General features: G+C 42.5%; 1 protein-coding gene across 2 annotated transcripts in view; it reads left to right on the plus strand.

Moving 5' to 3' along the window:
• Positions 1-19,035: 19,035 nt before the first annotated feature.
• The window catches only part of MPPED1 (metallophosphoesterase domain containing 1), a 68,630-nt gene continuing 65,033 nt past the window's right edge, over positions 19,036-22,632 (plus strand). Inside the window, exon 1 of one of the 2 annotated variants that reach the window (XM_065032669.1) lies at positions 19,036-19,190. The gene's annotated coding sequence lies outside the window, so the exon portion shown is untranslated. Of the gene's footprint in view, positions 19,191-19,492; positions 19,743-22,632 lie in introns of those variants that run through there. The other variant, XM_065032677.1, reaches the window with a different exon arrangement.

Here is a 22,632-nt window from a genome sequence, read left to right on the forward strand (position 1 = left end):
GGTCTCTTTTTGTTCTGCCAAAACCACAAACAAAGCAGGAAAGAAAAATAAGGCAGTAATAGCACATTTAGTCTTGTATTCCTGGTAAGGCTTTGATGACAACCACACACCGTGGATTATATATACTTCACTTCCCAGCTAATAACATGAACCATTCATTCCTTTCCAACAGGCTATGCATGCCGAAAATATTTCATGTATGTTTAATATACTGATTATTTCCTCCATCATGTTACTAAAGGCAAATTAAATATACCTAATAATCGTTTCCAGTTCCATAGTCCCTTTCATCCAAAGGTCCCAAAGCATACTTCAGTTGTTAATTTGCCATGAAAAACACCCTGCCATGGAGCTGTGTGAACAAATTATTTTGGTAGCTGAATCTAATAAACTTTTAGGTTTCAGTATGACCCACAGTAATACTTTGGGCTTTATGGAAAGGGAAACATTCCTTTTCAAGTGAAATGAAATGTTCTGTTTGACCTGAAGTGTTTTAATTCTGAAAAATGAAAATTTGGAAAGAAATGACCACACTCATAAGGAAAATTTTTCTAATAAAATGGAGGTTATTATTTGCCCTAGTGTAGTTTAGTGGCAAGGACAGCTTTGGAGAAAAAGGAAGAATAAGAAAGGGGTTTTGAAGATGGGTCTGTTTCAGAAATTTCTCTTCTCTTTGGCCAGGGCTTTTCCAGGAAAGCAGAGAATCTATTAAATTCCCAAGAGCCAGGGACCAGAGGTATGAACTCAGGTTTGCCCCCCAAATACTTAAGGTACAATACAGAAAGTTAAAGGGTGCATCAGAACATTGCTTAGAAGTCCTTTGTATTGCAGCCCATATCACTCCATTTCTCTCCTATTTAGATATATTTTTGACTGTTCCAGTAGTTTGCTTATTCCCCTTTTTTGTCTCCTCCCCCTACAAAATGCTTTTGCAGGGGAAAAAAGTTCCCTCCATTTTATTCTTCATTCTATTCCTCTTTAATCGGAGTAAATCAAGCCGTAGGAAGACTGAGTGACTTGAAACAAGTCGCTAGACTCAGTGCGAGTTTCAACATTAACATCAGTGAAAGCTGGACAGCATCCAGAATTGCTTATTGGCAGACCTGAGACTAGACCTAGTCCTCCCTCGGGCCTTCTGCTGTGACCTCGCTACCACACAGATGCCTCAGCACAGTTGCAGAATTAACAGGTTTAGGTTTTGTTATGCTTCCGTTTGGGATAGTGCTAAGTACTATTCACTTCGTAGATGTTCTTTTATGTGGTTTAACACTGTGGGAAGTAATGAAAGAAAATTAAGGATGGTAATTAGGAAAAATGTAAACAAATAACAAATTAAGGAAGCTGGAAATTATTGCCTAATACACATGCAGAATGTAATACGCATTTTGTATACAAAGCCCCCCACTTTGTAAAGTCTTCTGACTAAGAATCCCTTTAGTGGATTTAATTTTAGTATGTATGGAGTGTATTTAATGACACTTCCTCTCAGATTCAATTTCTTTGTGATTTGGGTGTCTCAAAGTTTCATTTATCTTCAAGGGCCGGGCCCAGAGAGTGCTGGTGAATGGGGCTGCATCCAGCTGGCGGCCAGTCACTAGTGGTGTTCCCCAGGGGTCAGTGTTGGGTCCAGTCCTGTTTAACGTCTTTATTGACGATTTAGATGAGGGGATTGAGACCATCATCAGCAAATTTGTTGATGACACCAAGTTGGGAGGGAGTGTCGACCTGCTGGAGGGCAGGAGGGCTCTGCAGTGGGATCTGGATAGACTGGAAAAATGGGCTGATTCCAGTGGGATGAAGTTCAATAAGGCCAAATGCCGGGTGCTGCACTCTGGTCACAACAACCCCCTGCAGTGCTACAGGCTGGGCGCAGAGTGGCTGGAGAGCAGTCAGACAGAAAGGGACCTGGGGGTACTAATTGACAGGAAGCTCAACATGAGCCAACAGTGTGCCCAGGTGGCCAAGAAGGCCAACGGTATCCTGTCCTTTATAAAAAATAGCGTGGTCAGCAGGACAGGGGAAGTGATCCTTCCCCTGTACTCTGCATTGGTGAGGCCACACCTGGAGTATTGTGTTCAGTTCTGGGCCCCTCGGTTCAGGAAAGACATTGAAGTGCTGGAGCGGGTCCAGAGAAGAGCAACACGACTGGTGAAGGGACTTGAACATAAGACCTATGGGGAGAGGCTGAGGGAGCTGGGGTTGTTTAGTCTAGAGAAGAGGAGGCTTAGAGGTGACCTCATCACTCTCTATAACTACCTGAAGGGAAGTTATAGCCAGGTGGGGATTGGTCTCTTCTCCCAGGCAGTTAGCAATAGGACAAGGGGGCATGGGCTTAAACTCTGCCAGGGGAAATTTAGGCTGGACATTAGAAAGAAATTCTTTACAGAGAGAGTGGTCAGGCATTGGAATGGCCTGCCCAGGGAGGTAGTGGACTCGCCGTCCCTGGAGGTTTTTAAACTGAGATTGGACATGGCACTTAGTGCCATGATCTAGTAAATGGACTAGAGTTGGACCAAGGGTTGGACTCGATGATCTCTGAGGTCTTTTCCAACCCAGTCGATTCTGTGATTCTGTGATTCTGTGTAATTCTTTTTGCTCCAGATCCATAATCAGCGTCCTTCTATTAATCTGGGCATGGTGCAAATGCTGAGAAAGAATCAGACCCTGCCCCGTGGAGCTTACATGGACACTATAACTCCATCTACTTGTTTTCTTCTTTAACCCTGAATTTTACATACTTCTCTCATTATTGTCCATATTTAGACAAAGCTACTTCTGTAGTTCATTACATTTGCAGTAAAATCCAAACAACATGAAGGTTACAATGTGTGCACAGACCTCTGTTATATATTACAGTGTCCCATTACAAGTCATGCTTTCTTAGGGTAATTACACTTTAGCTAAAGCCCTAACAAGCAGATATCAGAAAGATGTTTCTATGCTGCTGTCATTTCATCCACTTTAGAGAAATCACTCAAATCTTTTTATCTGCTATAGCTTCAGAAAGTTGCAGTGCATTGAGTTCTTGCCTTTGAAAGGATTTACATCAGTAAAACCAAGCGAAGATTCTTCCAGCTTCCAGATTTATTTCAACAGCTACCAGTTGTATTGCCCTGCACCCATTCTGCTTTGTGGTTTGAATAATATCCAAATTTCCATGTCTCAAGTGAGTCTTTCTTTAAATTTCTTTTTGTTTAGTCTTGCTTTTATAAAGTGCCCAACATTATTGTCAAATTGATTCAAACTGTGTCAGCCCTGGAGGACCTTAATAGAGTGCCCAAGTTCTGTGTTTAGACATGTTATTAAAGCATCTCTATTTGCAAATTGGCCTGCCCATGTATCAATGACTATGTGCTGAGTGCTTGCCACTGTACAAAATGCAGACACAGATGTGACCTCTGCCACCAGAGCTCTTTGTTCTTTCAACAAAAACAATAAAACTGAGAAAAGAAGTATCCTACTTCTCCATCTACACACACTGGTACAGACTATTTTTTTAATTGCCCAGTTCTAAGTTACAAAATCCTCAAATCTACAAACTAGTAGAACTTCTCGAAAGCAGTTTACATACATAATGTTATGTTTAAAAGATACATACACTAGTTTCTTTGCAGACCTGCTTTGGCAGGTGATGGTCTGAGTAACAACAGAGGGAAACAGCTGATGTGACCTATAATCTTATACACACGTAAACTTAATGAAGGGAGTGCTTGTATAAGAATACATTACGCCTAATAAGAGGTGTAGTAGGGGAGGCAACATTACCAGGAATGACACTGTAAGATAGTGAGAGAAGATAAACAACAAGGTCTGCAACAAGAAAACAGCTTGAGATTAATACCATGCCTACAAACATTAGAAGCTTCTTTCTAGGCTTTTTACTTGATCAATCATGTTCTTGGTGAGCACAGGCACATCTGTCCCTTCCAGAATACCTCTACAAGTCATTAACATCTTTTAACCAAATTTGTCAGAGAACAAGTGTCCCAAACTGAGTAACTGAATTCTTACAGCATTAGTGAATTCAAGTGACCAGAAACCCTACAATTGCCTCTGCTGAGAAGAGTGTCATTTAGGTTAAGATATTTTTAGACATCAATATCCATGTGTGGGAGAGTGACCATATGAGCATCTCAACCATGAAAAAAGTTTCAATCAGAGATTGCTTTTCCTTAGACAGGATAGTCAGTGAATGATGAGATGTACATATCCATGAGGCACCAGAGTAGTTTTGACACTTAAGGAGCAGATTGTTTCTTTTGGACATTTAATATCATTATAGCACAGTTCAGCAGAATGGAGAGGTTACTGCAGTGAAACTGGGAGGGGGGGATTAGAGTGCGAGGCTGCAGGGCACAACATCCATCACAATGTTCTCCGCACATGGATTTACTTAAAGGAAGGACAGCAGGGAAGCAAGATGGTCCATATCAGTTTGTAAAAGTAGGGTGTTTGCCAGGTTCAAGCTGACAGATACATCAGCAGACTGGTACCAAGTGCTGAAAGGTAACAGTGATGAGTTTCTGCTTGGTGTGGAAAGTCAATGCAGTGACTTAAAGGAGGGAGGGAAAGGAGACTGGACTATGAGACTAACATGCAAGGACTGTGGCTTCTAATGGCTTAGCTTGGATAAGTGAGGTTATTGCTATAAAGCCAAATGACAGCAGACTGTATTATCTATGACAAGAGATACGGTATGGCAAGGACCACTGTCTTAGAGAGAAAAGAATTCAATGTAATGTTTTGAAGAAATATTTGGCAGACTGGGGAGGAGAAGGAATGAGGCATCAGACCCTGCTTCTCAAGTTGTGAAGCCATCGAACCAGTCTGGCTCCAGTTTGCTTGTTATCCTATCTCCACATATAATATCACCTTTCATACGATAAGCAAAAGCAGCTACATCACCTCTGCTTGAAGAAGTCCAGCATATGGCACCCCTCTCAGAAACAGTAAGGTGCTTAAAGATTTATTCATTGTCTAGAAATACTACAAGCCTACCTTTGCTAGGGAGGAAAAGGGCTATTATGAGATTTTAGTTGCACAGGATGGCTACTTTGCTGAAATGTATGTCTTGGGTTTTGACCAACAGCCATTTGAAGAGCAAAAAAAGACAAAAGTAAGCAAGTGAAAAAGATGAGACTGGAGGAATTATCTACTTTGAGAACAGGAAATTTGTGCAGAGAAAAGTGAAAGGGCAAAGGTAAAAAAAGGTAAAGAGCATATACTTAAACTAGATACTCAGGGTGAGATTTCTCATAAACAACTGCTGATCTCAAACATATTGCAGGAAAATGTCAGGGAACACAGGTACAGGAATACACAGAGTCACAATCTCAGCTGTATGTATGTACAGGGAACAGGTATATAGGAAAAGTGACAGGGAAAACACCAAAGATGGTAGGCAGACACGAAGTAGAGAAAAATGAAAATAACAGCCACCTAAGTTGAGTAGTATGAAGACCACCTGAGTCAGAATCAACTCTGAGAGAGCCGGAGTCCCTTAGAGAGTGCAATAAGATGTGCAATGAACACAAAGAAGCCCTGTTTCCACTTGGACTTGAGCATGTGCAGTGGTGGAGAGGGATGTCATATTACTGTGACAAAAAAGCAACTCAGTCAGAAGGAGCAGGCTGCAGAACTGAGACCTTTGGATCACACAGGAGATATAAAGTGGTCATGGTTAAAGATGAGGAAAACGCACAGGGTTGAGTATTCATTTGTTCTATCAGTACCTAGGGGTAGGAAGGGGAATCACCACAAAAACTAAATTAACATAAAGGCAAAGACAATAAATTCTCCCTGTAAGTCAAGAAAAGCAACAAAGTAAAAAGGTGGAGCTGAGAAGAAGTAATGCATGAAGCAGAAAGGCGACAGATATTTCAGGGTCAGCAAGGAAAGATATCTTGGGGTCTCATTCTGAGAGAGTATTTTTGTAGGAAAGATGGACCACTATCTGGTCTGAGAGCAGTTCAAGCGAAGTGACGAGCCAAACATTTCAGTGTAACTTCAACATCATAGATAGGACTACCCCCCTGCCCTCAGTTTCTTCTTCATAGAGCCACTCTTTTAAGAAAGAATTCTCACACCTGCTGGACAGTTGTAACTCTGAAAAATGGATGTGTGGTATTTTCTGTTAGAAGAAATAGAGTTTTCAAGAGTGCAAAAGTGAATGTAGTTAGCATTCTGCCTTATAATACTATATGAGTAAGGTTAGCTTACCTGCCTAAACATAGTACCTTTGACATGTTGAAGACAAATTGACTCAATGAATTGTCTTGTCATAGAAAATAGTGAGAACAACATGTTGATAACATTGAAACAGTAAAAGATTGTATTCTAAATGTTTCAACATCTTTGACACATTTCTGAGGTTCTAACATCACTGCCATGAGATTCCTATTTTCCAAGCTTAATAGTATCATCTTTCATGTTTTTTCTTGGCACCATGAACAAAAACGTTCCTACTGTGGACTTTCCTTTGCACTTGTCCCAATTCCTTAACTTCAGTGTGCAGGATCCACTTCTCTCTGTGCCAGTACTATTTTTTCCCCTTATCGTCCATTTGCAAATAATGACATGTCAGACTGGATCCATACGCTGAGTAGAGGAGAGACACTATTTTATAAACTATCATAACTATTCTAGCAAGTAACGCATATGTGTTATAATCCCTCTTACCTTCTGAATCACACTGGGCATTGCAGGTTGTTCCAGTCAGGAGGAGAAACTGGTTGGTGAAGGAGTCAGCTGCTTCTCTGGTGACACCCTATTTGCCTGAACAGAAGAGGACTCAAAGAGCAGGACACTGTCTTTGCTCACAATGCCAGTCATCTGACACAGTTCAGCCCCAAAAGCTTTGGCTTTTTGTTAGGACCACACTCCTAATACTAATACCTGTTCATTTTGCATACCTAGCTTTCTCTTCTCTATTTTTATACACATATACTGCATTCCCTTCAAAGGGATTCCCACTGAAGACTCTCCAGCCACATATTGTAAATTCCCAAACTGCTTTTTGTATCTTTGTTTCTGGACAATGAGCTTTGGATTGAAATCTCCATCACTTCTGCTACAGTGTTTCATGAGGGAGCTTTACAGCTTATTACCACTTACTAGAAGTACAAGGCAGCAATTAGGATCACACTCAAGGCAGTTCATAGCCACATCTCCATTGACCTCACTTATTCATCACCGCAACGCAGAACAGAAGTTTGACACCCAGAAGTCGCCTTATAAGGAAATGAAAATAAAAGAGTCTATATAGGAGATTCATTGCAAACTATATAATTTTAAGCAGTTGCACCCTGTCTATTAGGATGCTTTCATGTGCCACTCCAAACCAGTTGTACCTTGTTGCATCTGTCTTTGGAGTTTTCCATTCCTCACACAGATTTCTTTCAGTCTACTTGTAGGGACCCCTTTCAACAGGTTCCTGAACAATATCTGTTGTATGACTGGAAATTGCTGGCTGACACACCCCCCACAGTATCCTAAGGGAAGGAGCTTGTTACTGAAACAGCTTTTGAAATTTGAAGATTGACAGGTATTCTCTCAATTTTTAGGATGAGAGAGGGACGAGAATAATGTTAACCCTGGAAATGCTTTCAGTGGAACACGACAATTTAGTTCCAAGACTGAACCCCAGATTATCTAAAATGACATTGTTTGTATTCATACCAGTTCTGTGTGGGGTCCTATCCAAGGTTTACCCAGTTTAAAGTTTCCAATCAGATTTGGCTCAAAGGCAAGATTTGCAGTTCAATGGAAATTTGAGGGAGCTTTTCAGATTTGACTGCAGTCCAAATAAAATCTAAGTGAGATATTTTCAGGAATTCTTCTGAACTGGAAGTTCCCCAAACCATTCAGCTGCTCAGTGATTATCACAGCTAAAATGAGCATTGACTTCACAAAGCAGTGATAGGGACTCAAACTCCCAGTTCCAAGTAGTTCCATCTGTGATTTGCTCTGTGGGGAGGACATGATAGTCTCCAAAGTTTGCTAGAAACTCAGGAACTGTCTTAGATCCAGTAAAACAGAACAGGGCTTGAGATGTTTCTAGCAAATTATCTCTGTTTCAGGAATGGCACTGTTGCTGCGTGTGCTGGTTTGATTGAAAATGAGTTAGTTTTCTTCATGCAGTTAGAAACCTTGCTTTTTCATAGCTAGCATGGTCATTATTTGGACTAAGTTTGAGAACAAGAGATAACACCCTGGGACCGAGTTAATTTTTTAAATTGCTCTGGTCTAAGAGCCAAAGACACTCTGAGCGCTCTGCCCACAGGTGTGAGGCAGCGAGGAAGGGGGGCACAGATGGGACAGAGCTTGACTGACATCAGGCTGAGCAATGAGAGTATTCCATCCCATTAGTGTCATGCTTCTTATTTAAGGAAAGTTGGGAACTCCCTCTCTCCTGCATTCTTCTTTGCTCTTTTTGTGGGTGCCAGGGGAGTTCTGTTTGGGACATTTAATTAGGCCTTCTGCCATTTTGCAGAGGCCTCTGGGCCTTTCTGCCTTTTTGCTCTTTTCTGTCTTCAGGATCGGCTGTTCGGGACCAGGTGCTGCTTCCTGGGACTGGCTGCTCAGTGTGGAAAGACTTCATGAGGAATTGCCTTGATTATCTTTTATTTTATATTCTATTTATACATATATATATTTACTAGTAGAGTATTAGTTTTGCTATTTTATTAAACTGTGTTTATCTCAATCCGAGTTTCTCCCTTCTGATTCTCTCCCCTATTTGAGGGGGCAGCGGGGAATAAGATAAGTGAGCAGCTATTGTGGTTGAATTGCTAGTTTGGGTTAAACCACAACACTGCTGAAAAAGTGTCATCTGTGGCACACCCTGCAGTCCTGATCTCTCCAGCTGAGAAACTCCAAGCTTGCTTCGAATCTCTCAGTGAAAATAAGTATGTAAAAGGCTGGTGCACTTTGGGTCTTGTCCCTGCACAGCACCCACACTCAAGAGTGGGGAAGCACTCCTGGCTTACATACTAGAAGCATCAGTAGTAGACAGTCCCATTTATCAGACGTTGGCTTTAAATATATTCCAGCAAGCACAGGACACTTCAGTTTGTCCTTTTGGAATGACCTGAATATTTGTTACTCTACAGGAACTCCAGGTGGAAGATTTCCAGAAGTCTCCAGCCCCCAACCAAGAGCAAGAAGTGCTAGCCTACAAGTTTATAACAAACACAAAATGTTAATTACTGCCTCTTGTGGACAAAAAACTGCCAGTATCCCCTCTGAATCCCTCTACTATCTCATCAGAAGTTGGTGCACTGAGATGGTAGTTAATAGATTTCCTATAGTCTCACAAATCTACAGAAACACTTAGATTCAAAATTTCATCCTTGACCTGTGTATGACCCACCCCAAAAATTCCAAATCTAATTTATCTTTTTTGCTACAGTCTGCTCTACTTGTTTATCTGTAAGGGAGCAGGCAGGGCAGGCTGTTCCATAAAGGAAGGTAAACCAAGGGGAATGCTGGGGCCACCAAGACAGGTACCTAACTAGCCAGGGCCCATTCCACACAACTCAAGGGACATAGCAGGACAAACCCAGAGACGGTGGCCAGGTCCAACCAAGAATCCAGATCTTAAGGCAGTCTGTGGTGATGAGGCAGGCCTCAGATTTAGCTAGAAAGTCAGCCCATAGGTCAGAGTTACTATGGGCCCAGTGATCACCAGAGAGGTCCACAGCAACAAGGCAGGTCCCAGGTCAAGCCACAGGTTAAGATCCAGATCAAGAGGTTGCACAACATGGTCATGACCCATTACTTCTCCAGCAAAGCTTAGCGAGATACTGAAGGGCCAGGGTTGAGCTTAGAGTTCCTGGGCCCATGAGTGTGGGTGGAGGCTTCAAGTGAGGTCGGTCAAGGTCATTAAGACTTATTAGTGCACTCAGGGCCCTGATAATGCCATCCCAAGTAATCTTTATGCCATTTTGTTAACTAGTTAAAAAATAATGATGACTAGTCCTTGTACAAAAACATCAGATATATCTGCTTGGCAAAATACTGCCCGACAGAGACTTTTCCTGTCTCAACAGTTCCTAGCTACTTTTTATACATATATTTTGTAACTCATGCAAAGGAAATCATACTACTTTGCAACCCCTCAAATATTCAGCAGTTTTTAAATGATGACATTACACTGCAGCCTTCTTTTTCAATGGATCTAGAGCTAGCTAATAAAGCTTATAATCTACTGCTTTCTTCCTGTCTTTTATACAGAACTTTGTTTTAAAACCTGAGCCCTTCCAGTGTGAACAGTTTTCGCTGCGGTATGCTAAGGGAGAGACTATATTCCAGGATAGCTGTTGCCAATAGCACAGTACTCTGGTATCAGGTTCTCTCTGTGGAAATCGCTTGTTTCTTAGGAAATCCCTGTAGCCGCTGTTCCCCTGGATTTGCACTTCTGCAGGATACAGGAAGGGAGGAAACAATCATCTCTTCCCAAATATGCTAATTCCCCAGAACAATCAATTCTTTGCTCCTTGCTTGTTTAGACTGACATTTGCAATCAATCCCTCAATGGAGCTATCTGGACAAAACATCAATAGCAGTCAATGTTAAGCCTGCATCCATGCTTTTTGGTTACTACAAAACCGTAACACCACAGTTATTCTAGTCTACGGTTGGAGTAAGTTGCCCCTTTGGTTCTGAATCTGAAGAACCACTGCTGGTCCATTCCCATCATAAGCTTCTTTCCATACAAGTAGGTGTGAACATGTTCTATAGTTTTAATCACTGGCAGAGCATATGATAATTGTTTCCAGGAGAGTTTATCCATTGACTCTTAATAAACCATCATCCTCTCGAGTCATTTACATTCCTGTATCAATACCCAGCCCAAAGCATCCGTGTCTAATTGAAAAGGAGGTTTGAAGCCCTGGTCAGTTAACAAAGTTAGGAGAACCTTTTAATATCTGAATGCTAAATTACACACTGACCACTGAAATAACATTCTTTTCCTACCCTTTTTATGCAAATTTTATGTAATATTGCGAAACACACAAATATACCTCCTTCGGTAGGACTGAAGTCCCACAAAACTGCACATCTGGGAATCTCTGGGGAGCTGGCTGGTGTTCAAAGATCTTAAAAGCAGATTTTTCCTCCTCACTGTTCTGTGTGCCAGACCTAAATTCATTCTTTTTAACACAGTTACTATTGCTTTGGGTCCAGTTTCAGGCCAGCAGCCTTGAGCTGATTCTAGTATAGTTGTAAATACATCTAAATTTGTTCCAAGATTCTAGCATGTGCCTAGGGTACTATCTAGGTGTAGTGAACAGGCCAGGAGGAGTTCTGGACCAAAGCCTCCTCTGGTGGTACCTCAAATGTAGCTGCTCACTATGAAAATCAAAGGCCATCACACTGAAATGCTGCAAACCTTGCTTGCAATAAAGTGCTTTTTCTCATCTTTAGAGCAAATTTCTATTGTCAATCTTGGCTTAATATTCAGTCTGAAAAATCAGACTAATTTTTATAGGTCTGGGGAATTCATAGTCACTCAGACAGCCTTTTTAAGTGTTCAGGGTAGTTTCTACATAGGAACCAAGTCTGCCATAATGTTTTTTTTTCTAACAAGAATTGTGCTTGATGCACAAACACAGCTGACAGCTCACTCATGCTCTTCTGATATGTTTTTTTCTATGTCCTTTGTGGCCTCTTCTTTCTTTGCTTGATGGCAAAAACAGATGAGGTGGGTGTTTGATGTGCTGGTTCTCCCTCTGATGGCCTGAAGCTGGCTTGGAACACTACAGCCTCCATCTTTGCTGAATCAAGAAGAAAATCATGACACTTAACCAAAAGGTCTTTTGGGCCATTTTGAAACTGCCTGTTTAAAACAACAGTACTGTGTCAGAACAAATCTAACAGAAACCTTCAACTCCATCTCTTTAGTGTTCCTCTTATACACTGTTCATTTGCTCCAGTGGGTTTACATTTTTACACTTCACATGCACCTCTTTTCCCCTTGTTGCTGCTCACTACAAGTTAGCCACATTATCAAAAATAAAAATTCACCCCTGCTCCAGATCTACTAAAGGTGTAACACATAACATCCTGCTGTAAACTTTGTCTAAAAGCTGGTTTCAACCAAAGGTTTCTTCCTCTGGAAGTCTACCATATTATTGAACTGCTTTCAGTGTTGCAGGACAGTTTGTTCACACTGGTAGATTACTTACTCCACACTAACAGATCTTGAGAAAATTTGGCACTGGCTGGATTTATAAGGTACCACCTGTCAACCAGCAGCCACTATTAGTCACCAAATTGCACAAACATACAGACTCATTCAGAGTCTGTTTAGCCTGGCTGGCCTAATAATTGCCATGTTTGAAGCTGGGTCTCCTTTGGTCAGTAACCAAGTTCCCCTTCTTGTTGCCCAAGCAGATGCTGGGGATGATCCTGGCCCTTCCCTGCTTTCCCTACTGAGTACGGTGCCCCTTCTTTCTGGCTAGCTGTGTATCGTCTTCTGTCTGCATTTATTTTAACTATTTCTTTGTGTTACTGCAAATTTACTTTGTCTTGTAAGTCAACTGTATAATTTTTATTGATAACTTGAAAAGTGAGACAGGCTATGTATGTAGGCTGTGCTTACAAAGCTCGTGGCAATGAGTTCTCAGCCTCCTTGTGCTGCTTCCTTCCCATCCTAAAGCACTGTTGTGAGGAATGATGGGTTTATGGGTAAATTCCATTGCCTTTCTGAGGGTCCGCAGCTTCTTCACTTGCCTTGGTCCAGAGAAACATATATAAACTCATCTACTGACAATTTATCTACCCCAGAAATGTTCAGTGGTATCTGTACATTCTATGAGCCTGCAAAATCCTCTGCGAGTGAGGACTCTTTTTTCTCCCTCTTCCTGACTCTCGTCTGTCTTCTACCACCTACAGACTTTAAACCAAAGGCCCAGAACTTCATTGAAGATCAGGATAATCCCACTTCTTTCAGGTGGGCAAAGTGCGTAACTCCGTTTGAACTCCATGTTACGACCCACATCCTTTCTGTTCCTTATCCAGCTGTCCCCTACTAGGGAGATAACAGATCATTTGAAGGAGAAGCTAATGATTCCCTTTATGCTTAAACCAAAGGTGCAACAGAAGAAGAAGCACTTGAGGCCTTTCACCAGGCTGCAACAGAGTGGCTACTCCGATGTTGGCGAAGGTCAAACAGCATGGTCGCCATAGTGCTAGGAAAGACTCTTCACTCCTGTTTTTCTTTAATTGATAGATACACACCTCCCTTACCTTTGAATTTCCTTGTCATGATGGGTTTGTTTGACTGTATTGTGTGCTTCTGTGATTTAATTGTTATGTTATTAGGGTGAGTAAAATAAAGCTGCAGCTTTTCTTTTGCTGTATTAGTGCAGTTTAATTACATTTGGGAAAGGCGAAAAGGAGAGTGGGAGCTTGCCAACATTAATGCTGTCTGTCATTCACAGCCCATTGATGACAAGGAGTTGAAAGCTTGGCAGTTCCTCTGGTAATCAGCAACCTGGCTGATGACGAATGGAAAAGATTATGTGAAATTTCCTGAAACGGGGAAAAAAGGGTTCTGCAAAGAAATAAAATACAAAACAAGAACAAAGGGCAAAAAAACCCAACCCCCAACTTCTAAATCCAACACTAAATCCTTTTTATAATGTTTACATGAAAGACATTACATGAAACAGTTCTAATAAATGAAAAAATTCCACTAGTAAACTGTTTAATGTATATAAAAGGGATCTGTGTTCCTAAAATAGGAGCACAAATATGTCTACTTGATTGTTGAAATGGACTTTTTTCCCCTGAGCTGAAGGATATGTATCACTGGTAAAAAAAAGAACACCTTTCATCGCTATAGATGGCATCTCAGTTACATTTTAAAATTTATAACACCGAAAAGAAGCTAATCTTTGGAGCTGTTCCAAATATGTAACTCCAGTTCTTTCAAAATACAAATACTTTCTGTGGTTGTTTTGTTGTTGTTGTTGTTGGTTGGTTGTTTTTTTACTCACTCTACTTAATTTTTGCCTTATAATACAGGAGAATGCAGACATTTTGTCTTACTATTAGAAACAATAAGCAAGTGCTATTCAGGCTTTAGAGTTATTTGTAGCACCCCAGCCTCTGACACAGCAGTAAACTTCAAGAAAAACTCCAGTTAAATTAAACTGGGAACTACATCAGTGTTTAAGAAGGAGAAATTCTACAGTAGTTACGTGGTTTTGCTGTGACCTGTACAATGGATGATTTGTGATATTTCTTCTTTGTCTTGATTAAAAGCTGAATATAATTCCAAGGCCATTTTCAGCATCTTTGGGGTGAAACAATGCTGGCTTGTCTGAGGTTTTGTCCTGTCATTTTTCTGTAGCCGCTGGATATACCTACTCAGTTTCCCAATTCACATAATTGTGCTTTGGGGTTCCAGACTTCGGCCTTTCATTTTGCTCGAGATGGATAAATTAAAAGGCCTTGTGGTATCTACAGTATTACTAGACCATAGTTTTAAGAATAAGAAAAACCTGTACAATTGGACAATGTACAATTGTTTGCTCAATATGAAAGCAATTGTGAGATTTGTTTCTCTTCTGTTTTGTCAAACACAACATAATACAAGAAACAAATGGCTTTTAATCAGAATGTTAAGCAACTCAGGCAATTTAGCATTTACCAGCAGGTAATGTTGACTATGCAGGACTCTGAATAGGGAATTTTTCTTTCACACTGTTGAACAGATACACTGCTATGTGCCTTCAGGCTTTTTCCCCATAGGCAGAGTACCGCAGTTCCATATTTTATGAGGAGTTGAAGGGAACACTTTACCACAGTTGAAAAAAAGATCAATGAGGTTTACTGGATAATGACATGAGACTGATTTGATTGATATATTTAGTGTTAAGACCTAGCCATGAATTTATTAGATGAACAATATAATGCATGTTAGAGACCTCCTCCCCACTAAAGAAATGACAATGGGATATTAGTCATGTATCACACCCAGTTTTAAATTTCCGTGGAAAAGATGTAAAATTTAGGGCAAAACCTCTGTAACACATTTTCTGTGTTAGCAGAGAAGTTCTGCTGCCCCAGTAACAGGTCTCTCCTTTCTGTACAATGAAGAGGTAAGGCTACTTTATAAACAAGGTTTCCTACATACGTAATTCTCTCTGTGTGGTTACTATGTCCAGGGACAACCTGATGTTTTTCTGTATTTGTTCATGTTTTATGGACATACAGCAATGAATCAGAGCTCATGTACACTAACTCTTATTTGCACACTATACATGCAGGTGTCCTGGCTAAGACCACGCTTAATGTACAGGTCAGCTGCTACTTCCATATGTGTGTTAAATCTGACCCTTCAGGAAAGCAGCATAGGAGCATAAGTCAGACAGGTTTAGGAAGTATTGACTTCAGTGCACACGTGTAGACTGGGTCTGCACTGCACATGCAGGAAGTCTGACATGTGAAAGAAGCACAGAGGATGGGAACTGGATAATGTAAGAGAGGATGGATTGCAGATTTCAGAGCTACAGGCTGTCACTCAGCAGTGGTCTACTGCTCCTCCTCTTCAGTGACACAGTGCTGACAGAAGTCTGCACGAATTCTTATCTGCAAAAATCAAACCGCTTGAGAATCACAAAAACCCTTAAAGTAGACTAGATCTGTTCACTTAATGGGTGATTTTGAAGTACCGATTTAAATTAAACTATACATAAATGTCACCCACTAAAGCAAATTAAGTACAAAAATTCAGCAGAAATAGTGATGCACTGTTATACAGGATTGTATTTATTATCTCTTTCTGCTTTCCCCAGTGTTATCCTGAATACTGCATTTGCCCAACTACCTTTCACTTCAGAAAAGGGGATAATCTCCTCCCATATAACTTGAAATTAACTTTTGTCCCTTGCTATGCAAGTAAAGGTTCACATAGAGCACCTTCTGTTGCCAAAACTAATCATTCAAAAATAACATATATAGCCTTTTCCACCTAAAAGAAACAATCTCTTAGTACAACCATGGGTAACTGTTTAGGGGTTCTTTCCTTCGTTATCCCATGAATTTGATAAAAATCGCATTACAAGTACTGTCCTAACTGGACATTAATTCATAATATTTTCCCAAAAATTCATTATTAAAAAAAAAATCAAATAACACTTTGTTGGTATTTCTTTGATTTATACTTGATATTGCAGCTAACTCAGATTTTACACTTGCTGTCATGTACTGAAGTGAGTTAAGACAGTCAATCAAAAGATAAGTTTGCTGTGGAAGTTTTGAAGGTGATGCCACCGAACTGACTGAAGTCACCAGCTGAGCAGATGAACAGGATGTAACTGATGCAGGAAAGCAATTTTTGAGAGCTGCGGTATCTTGTGCTGGCAGGGTGAACATCTTCTTTGTTTCAATCCATTCACGTAGTTCAGCTAAGAACTATTTAACTCAAAGCTGAAAAATCAACGTAAGAGTAGAAAAAGTAAGATTGCCTATTTTCTTCTGTCAATCTACAGCTAAACCTAACTATGAGATGATAAGATCTACTTGCTTCAAGATTGTTAAGGGCATGGCCACTAGAAGCTTCCAATTTAATTGCCAATCTACAGATCATTATTTCAGTTGTTTCATTAAACATTTTAAAATGCAAACCTGCTTTTGAAATGCATCAAGCATATTTAAGGTGGTCTTAATGAACAATTTATAATTATGTCATGTAAATTTTAATTGAATGTCAGTTTTCATACAAACAGAACTTGACAAAAATCATAAAGAAATAACTAAAAACATAAAGTACCATGCACTATTTTGTAGCAATAAAGGGTGAGAAATTAACATTCTGAATAAAAGATCTTAAAGCTAACAGATTAATTCAATGTGTATAGATACAATGTAATCTCTTAGATCCAGAATAGCCAGATTTGGTAATACTGATCAGTTGCAAATATATGTTTATATGTTCACGAAAAAAGGAAAATCAATTTTTCTTAAGAAAGACAACTAAAATTTAAAAACTAAAAAGAATATCTAAATTACCAAGATCATTTTTTTCTGCTTGTTGTTTTAGACAATAGTTAAAATGAAGGATTTACATCCCACCACCTTTACCCTTTCTGGAACATTTAATCAACAATTTTTGATATTAAAGACAAAAATAAATAAGAACAATGCTTAGGACAGAACAATGCTGAGCACATTTGCCTTTTTTTTTTTCTTTAGTAGGAATTTATTACTCATATTTCCCATGGGGAAACTACACAGCCTCAAGATTTCCAAAAAAGGTGCCTGTAATTACTTTTCTAAGCTTATATTCATGCATCTGAATAAGTGAATTGATTGTGAATATGTTCTGCAGCCTCTAATAGGTCCTAACCATTAGGCTGATCAAAAAATTTTCAAGCACATTTATATTGTTGTAAAAACGCTGACATGTCGAAACGAAAACTTTCAAGATAAATATATGTTTTGCCAGTAACAGAAACTGTGTGGGAGGGCTCTCAGGTCCAGTTTTTGGCTTCTGATACACAGCCCAGCCTCATCTCCGTCTGCACACAGAAGTAACAGGTCAGCGGGTAGCTGAGGTACCCCCTCCATGTGCGGAGGCCTGTGTTCACGTTTGGCCTCTGCTTTGGTAATACACGGACCACGGGGCTGCGCTAGGATGCATTCCTTTATTTCACAGAATCACAGAAAGTCAGGGGTTGGAAGGGACCTCTAAAGATCATCTAGTCCAATCCCCCTGCCGGAAGGCATCCAGGTGGGTTTTGAATGTCTCCAGAGAAGAAGACTCCACAACCTCCAAAACATTTCCTAACTCCTTCTATTTCATTCTAACATAGAACACATGCCCAAACCTCAATTTTCCTTTATCAAATGGACACTTTCCAGCCCTGGATTTTTAAAAAGATTGTTTGATTGGTGATAAAGTCACCATGTGCACCAAAAGCAGACGTAACTCCACTAATTGTTGCCTAGATATCCAGCATGCTTCCTTGCCTAGTAGGCGATATGGGAACAAGCGTGCAGGAATTAAGATTTATTCTTGGAGGGATTTCAAAATATTTCGGTTTAGAATTGTGCGACAATTGTGCAGGAAAGCCCTTCAGATGTAATTCGCCTCTCCTCGATGTATGCATTTAACTCTCCTGCTCTCTACTCATAATATCATAGGAACGTAATATTATATATTTATGATTCTATCATGGCCTGATTTCGAAGCGAAGGGAAAGCTGTGCATGCTCATTGCCTCTGAGAAACACAGCAGGCGCTGGCAGGAAAGGGGCCTCCCCTCGTGTAACCCCGGAGCTCCGCACCGCTACCTCACATCGGACCCGACCTCCTCGGCCACCTCGGAGCACCACCAAGCACCTGCACTGCCGAAGCGGCTCCTCCGGCCCCAAGGCGCTGGCCGGAGCGGCACATTTCGGCTGCGGCGGGGACGCGGGCTCCGGGACAGCTGGCGCTGACCCCAACGGGCCTCCCGCCCGCCCGCCTAACGGTCGCCAACCCGCCTCACAGCCGGCGCGGCGCGGCCTGGCTGCGGGCACGCATCGCCGGGGGCCCGCTGCCAAACTTCCCCCTGGTCTCCGAGGGGAGAAGGAGGGACGGCCGGGCACCGGAGGCCGGGATCCCCCACTCCGCCCCCCGACAATCCCCTAGAAAGACCGGCGCGGAGTTCTGTCTCTCCCCCTACACACACACGCTCCCCAGAGTGCTCCCTCAACTCTGCCCCGGGGCGGGCAGCCCCGCCGGCGGGCTCCGGCGGGCTCTTCAGGCGAGGGCCGGGGGGGCGCAGCCACCCCTCCTGCCGGAGGCGGCCCCGCGCCGCCCCCCGCTGACCCCCACCTGAGGCGGGAGGGCGCCAACCCGCGGCTCCGCCGCAGCGCGGGCCGGCAGCGCGTCCCGGCCCCGGCCGGTGGCCATGGAGCACCGTGGGAGCCGTAGCCGGCCGGGCCGCCCCGACCGCGGCCCAGGCGCAGCCCCGGCAGCTCACGGCTCCGGCGGCGCGGGGCACAGCCGGCCGGCGGAGCTCCCCGGCCGGGCGGGGAGGAGGGGAGGGCCGGCAGTGGGGGATTCCTGGCCCCCCAAAGGAGGTGGGGGAGGCGGGGGAGGGGAGGCGGGGGAAAGGGGAGGCTGGGCTCCCGGAGAAGGAGACGATCGCTCGCTCAAAATCCTGCGTCTTCAAAGCAGCCCCGGCGGGCAGGGTAAGTATTTCGGGGGAGCCCCCCCTCTCCCCCCGCCCCGGGCGCCCCTCTGTCCCTGCAGGGATGGGAATCGGGGGAGAGATGCGTGCGGCCGCCCCGGGCGGGGTCTCTCCGCCAGCTCGGGGCGGGAGAATTGTGCGCAGGGCCCGTTCCCTGGTGCAGGATCGGCTCAAGGCGGCGAGGTTCAAGCCTCAGCGCTGTCTTCCCCGGCTGGGGACTGAGGAGACTGGGGGATGGGTCTGCCAGGGTCTGAACCCCCCCCTCCCCATTCATCCCCCCACCTCCCCACCCCTAAGCGCGTCAGGGTTTTGCTTCCCCCAACCAAGCTTCCCCGTGGCTTTTCTTTGCGCCTTAAAAAAAATACATAGATATATATGCCCCAGAGCTAGAGAGAGTGAGGCGGTCGGGGTGTGGGGGGGAAGGGCTTCTCTGAGGAGCGGGAGAGAGGCGGAGGGAGAGCCGCCGAGAGCCTCGTAGCTCCACTCGCTCTGCCTCCGTGCTCCTTTGCCGGTGCTCGCCTGCCGCCGGCCGTCAGCAAGGGGGTGTGTGGAGGTAAGGGCTGTCACCGCGCTCCGGGAGTACGGGCTGCCGCTGCCCTGCCCGCGCCTGCCTCTCCGGCCGTGCCGAGTGCGGGCTGGCGAAGGGGGAGAGCAGCTCCCCTGCCCCACGCGTGTCCAGCCGCCTCCCGCCAGCCAGCCGGGAAGTTACTTTGTTCGCAGAGTTCCCGCGGAGGCTGGGCTGCCGCGGGCGGGCGGCGGGGACCCCCCCGCGGGCGCCCGGCACCGCCACCAGCCCGCCCGCTCGGCCCGGGCGAGCCGCTCTCATCCCCGCGCGTTCAGGTGTCACCGGCCGCCAGCGGGGACTTCCCGGTAGGGGAGCCCCGTGAGGAAAATCCGTGTGTGCCTTCCCCGATAGCTTCTCCTTACGTAGCCGGGGGAAGGGGTGGCTGAAGTGGAGGAACTTTCCTTTGTCGTAGGAGAGGATTTAGTGACCTCCGAAGTTTTGTTCGGGGAGGAAACGGCTCAATAAGTTTTTCAGGGTTCATGCAAATTTAAATGTAATTTGTGGCACTGTTTATTTGGTGTCCAGCACGCTCAAAGCAGTGGAGCAGAAAAAAAAAAAAAGATCAGGGACGTTTAGGTAGGGATTGCATTGCTTTTAAGACATTGCTTTCTTAATACCTGCATTTTGCACTTTCAGATGGGTATTGTGGAATACATTTAAAAGTGCATATACTTGTCTGTGAATATCACAGAGGATAAGGATGTGGAACATGCAGAAACTAGACAGATTTTAAACATTCCATTCTTTTTGGCGGAAGATCAATAGTTGAAGATTTCTGCTTAGACAATCTATACCTTGACGATATCATTATTAAGAGATCTTCTGATAATGTGCGGTGTTGATAGCCATTTCAACTTCAGTTAAGGCTTAATGAACATAGTAGGTAATTTAGACTAGTATAAAGGATCTTTGGGTATTCTGGATAAATGTATAACTAGGCACGATCATTAAACTTCGTAATTTGCTCCTGATGAAGTGCACTCTCAGTTTTGCAAAAGAGTATCTGTAGATATGTAAAATGCAAGGCTACATTTAAAATGTACATGTCTGAAATGTGACTACCAAAAAATAGTGTATCTTTTGAGAAGACCAGTTAGAGTCATTAAAGGACGGTACTCTGTGTTGCACCCACTTGTAATAAACAGTTAAATGATGCCAGGTGCTGTAAATTTTCTGGTAGAGTACTAAAAAAATGAGGGGGATTAATTTATATTTTATGTATTTAAAAAAAATATTAAATGTAGTGGCTATCCCATGTATGATATATACATGAATTGATTTATACTAATTATTACCCATTAAATTTTAATAGTATGTGTGAACAGTTTTAGCTTGGCTCTTCTGGTTTGTTTCATTGTCTCAAGCTATCTGAGAAGGAAGAATCCTAAAATTTATTGCTTGTACATTATTCCCTGTATGTCTTCTCTCCCTGCTCTCCTTCGGTCTAGTTTAAAGCAGAGTAACTGCTGAGAATGTTCTGCACACATGTTTGTGTGCAGAAAAGTGCCCATTTTAAAGATACACAGATCTTCTTGGTAGATGAGAGTAAACCCCTCATGCCCTGTATACAAACCTATCGAGCTGGTATTAATAAGCTACTTGTCTTGGTATTAGTTTGTGATGCCAAACAGCAAACATGAGAGAATACACAGATAAAGCTGGTGCTCTGATCTTTGTTTAAACAGGTCATGCTTTTTATTTAATGCTGTGTGGTCATTACAGGAACCGTCAACAGGAATGTAAAGCGAACTGGAATTCTGATTTGGCATACATGGCCAGTTCTGACAGTGATGTGTCGACTTCTTGAGTTAATGGTTCATAGAACATAGTGTTGTTTGTGATCATATTTATTTAATTGAATTAATTATACAGAATTAGAAAAAAGTCCAGATTATGTAATTTTTGGAACCATATATGATCAGATCTGCCTCCTCAGGTGCAGTCCTTCTCACCTGAAGAGTTACACTGGAGTGGGCTCTTCTGTATAGTAGAACATGTAGAGATGTATAAAAAGGTTACTGTTTTAAGTCAGCTAGAGTTTTACTGCTGAATTACAAGGAAGGAAACTCAAATCCCCTGAAGCCAGGTAGCTGCTTAGTCGATTATCCAAGCAGTTTCTTTTATCAGACATATGGAAACAGTAGAAAATAGTAAATGAAAAAGTGCATTTATAATTGAGAATTCTAATATTTTTGTCCATGAAAACAGTTTTCATCCTAAATGTTTAATAAACATAGAAAAAAATAAATCAATGCAGTCCATTTGATTCTTGCTGAACCTTGTTCTGAAGAATTCAGAGAGAATGTATAAGGTAATCCGAGGGAAGAGCCTTTTCACATGTTCCTGTAATGTTAAGATATATTAGAATATTACAATGTAGAGTTTGAGCTCTCAGAATAAGACAAAGTACAATGCTGCAAACCTTAATTTGGATGTTCTGGCTCATACACTAGTTTGGATTCTGCCATCATTGTTAGTAGGTAATTTGGGTCTGCGTGAGAGTGTCTGAGGGCAAGGTAGTCTCCAGTTGTTATTTCAAACTTAAATACATGCTTCTGTTTAAATTCTGGATGTTCTAGGTAATGTTTTGAAATACAAGGAAGCTTAGTAATGTAAGAAAATCTTTAAAGGTCGATGCTTTGAGTGCCTCTTAGAAAGTCATTTTGTCAGGCTCATGTTATTACAAATAAAATAACATATGAATGTAATCCTTGGGCAAGGTTGCAGAATGACTGTCCGGTATAAGATCTGTCACAAGAAGGAGCAGAGCTGTTGTGTGCATGGCTATTCACCTGCTTCTCCAGTGACCACCTCTGGAGGGTAAAGCAATTCATTCTTTGTAACTGCTCATGGCTTGACCTCATTGTTGAAGCTGTCA

The sequence above is a fragment of the Columba livia genome, chromosome 1 (assembly GCF_036013475.1).
Source record: "Columba livia isolate bColLiv1 breed racing homer chromosome 1, bColLiv1.pat.W.v2, whole genome shotgun sequence".
Taxonomy (NCBI): domain Eukaryota; kingdom Metazoa; phylum Chordata; class Aves; order Columbiformes; family Columbidae; genus Columba; species Columba livia.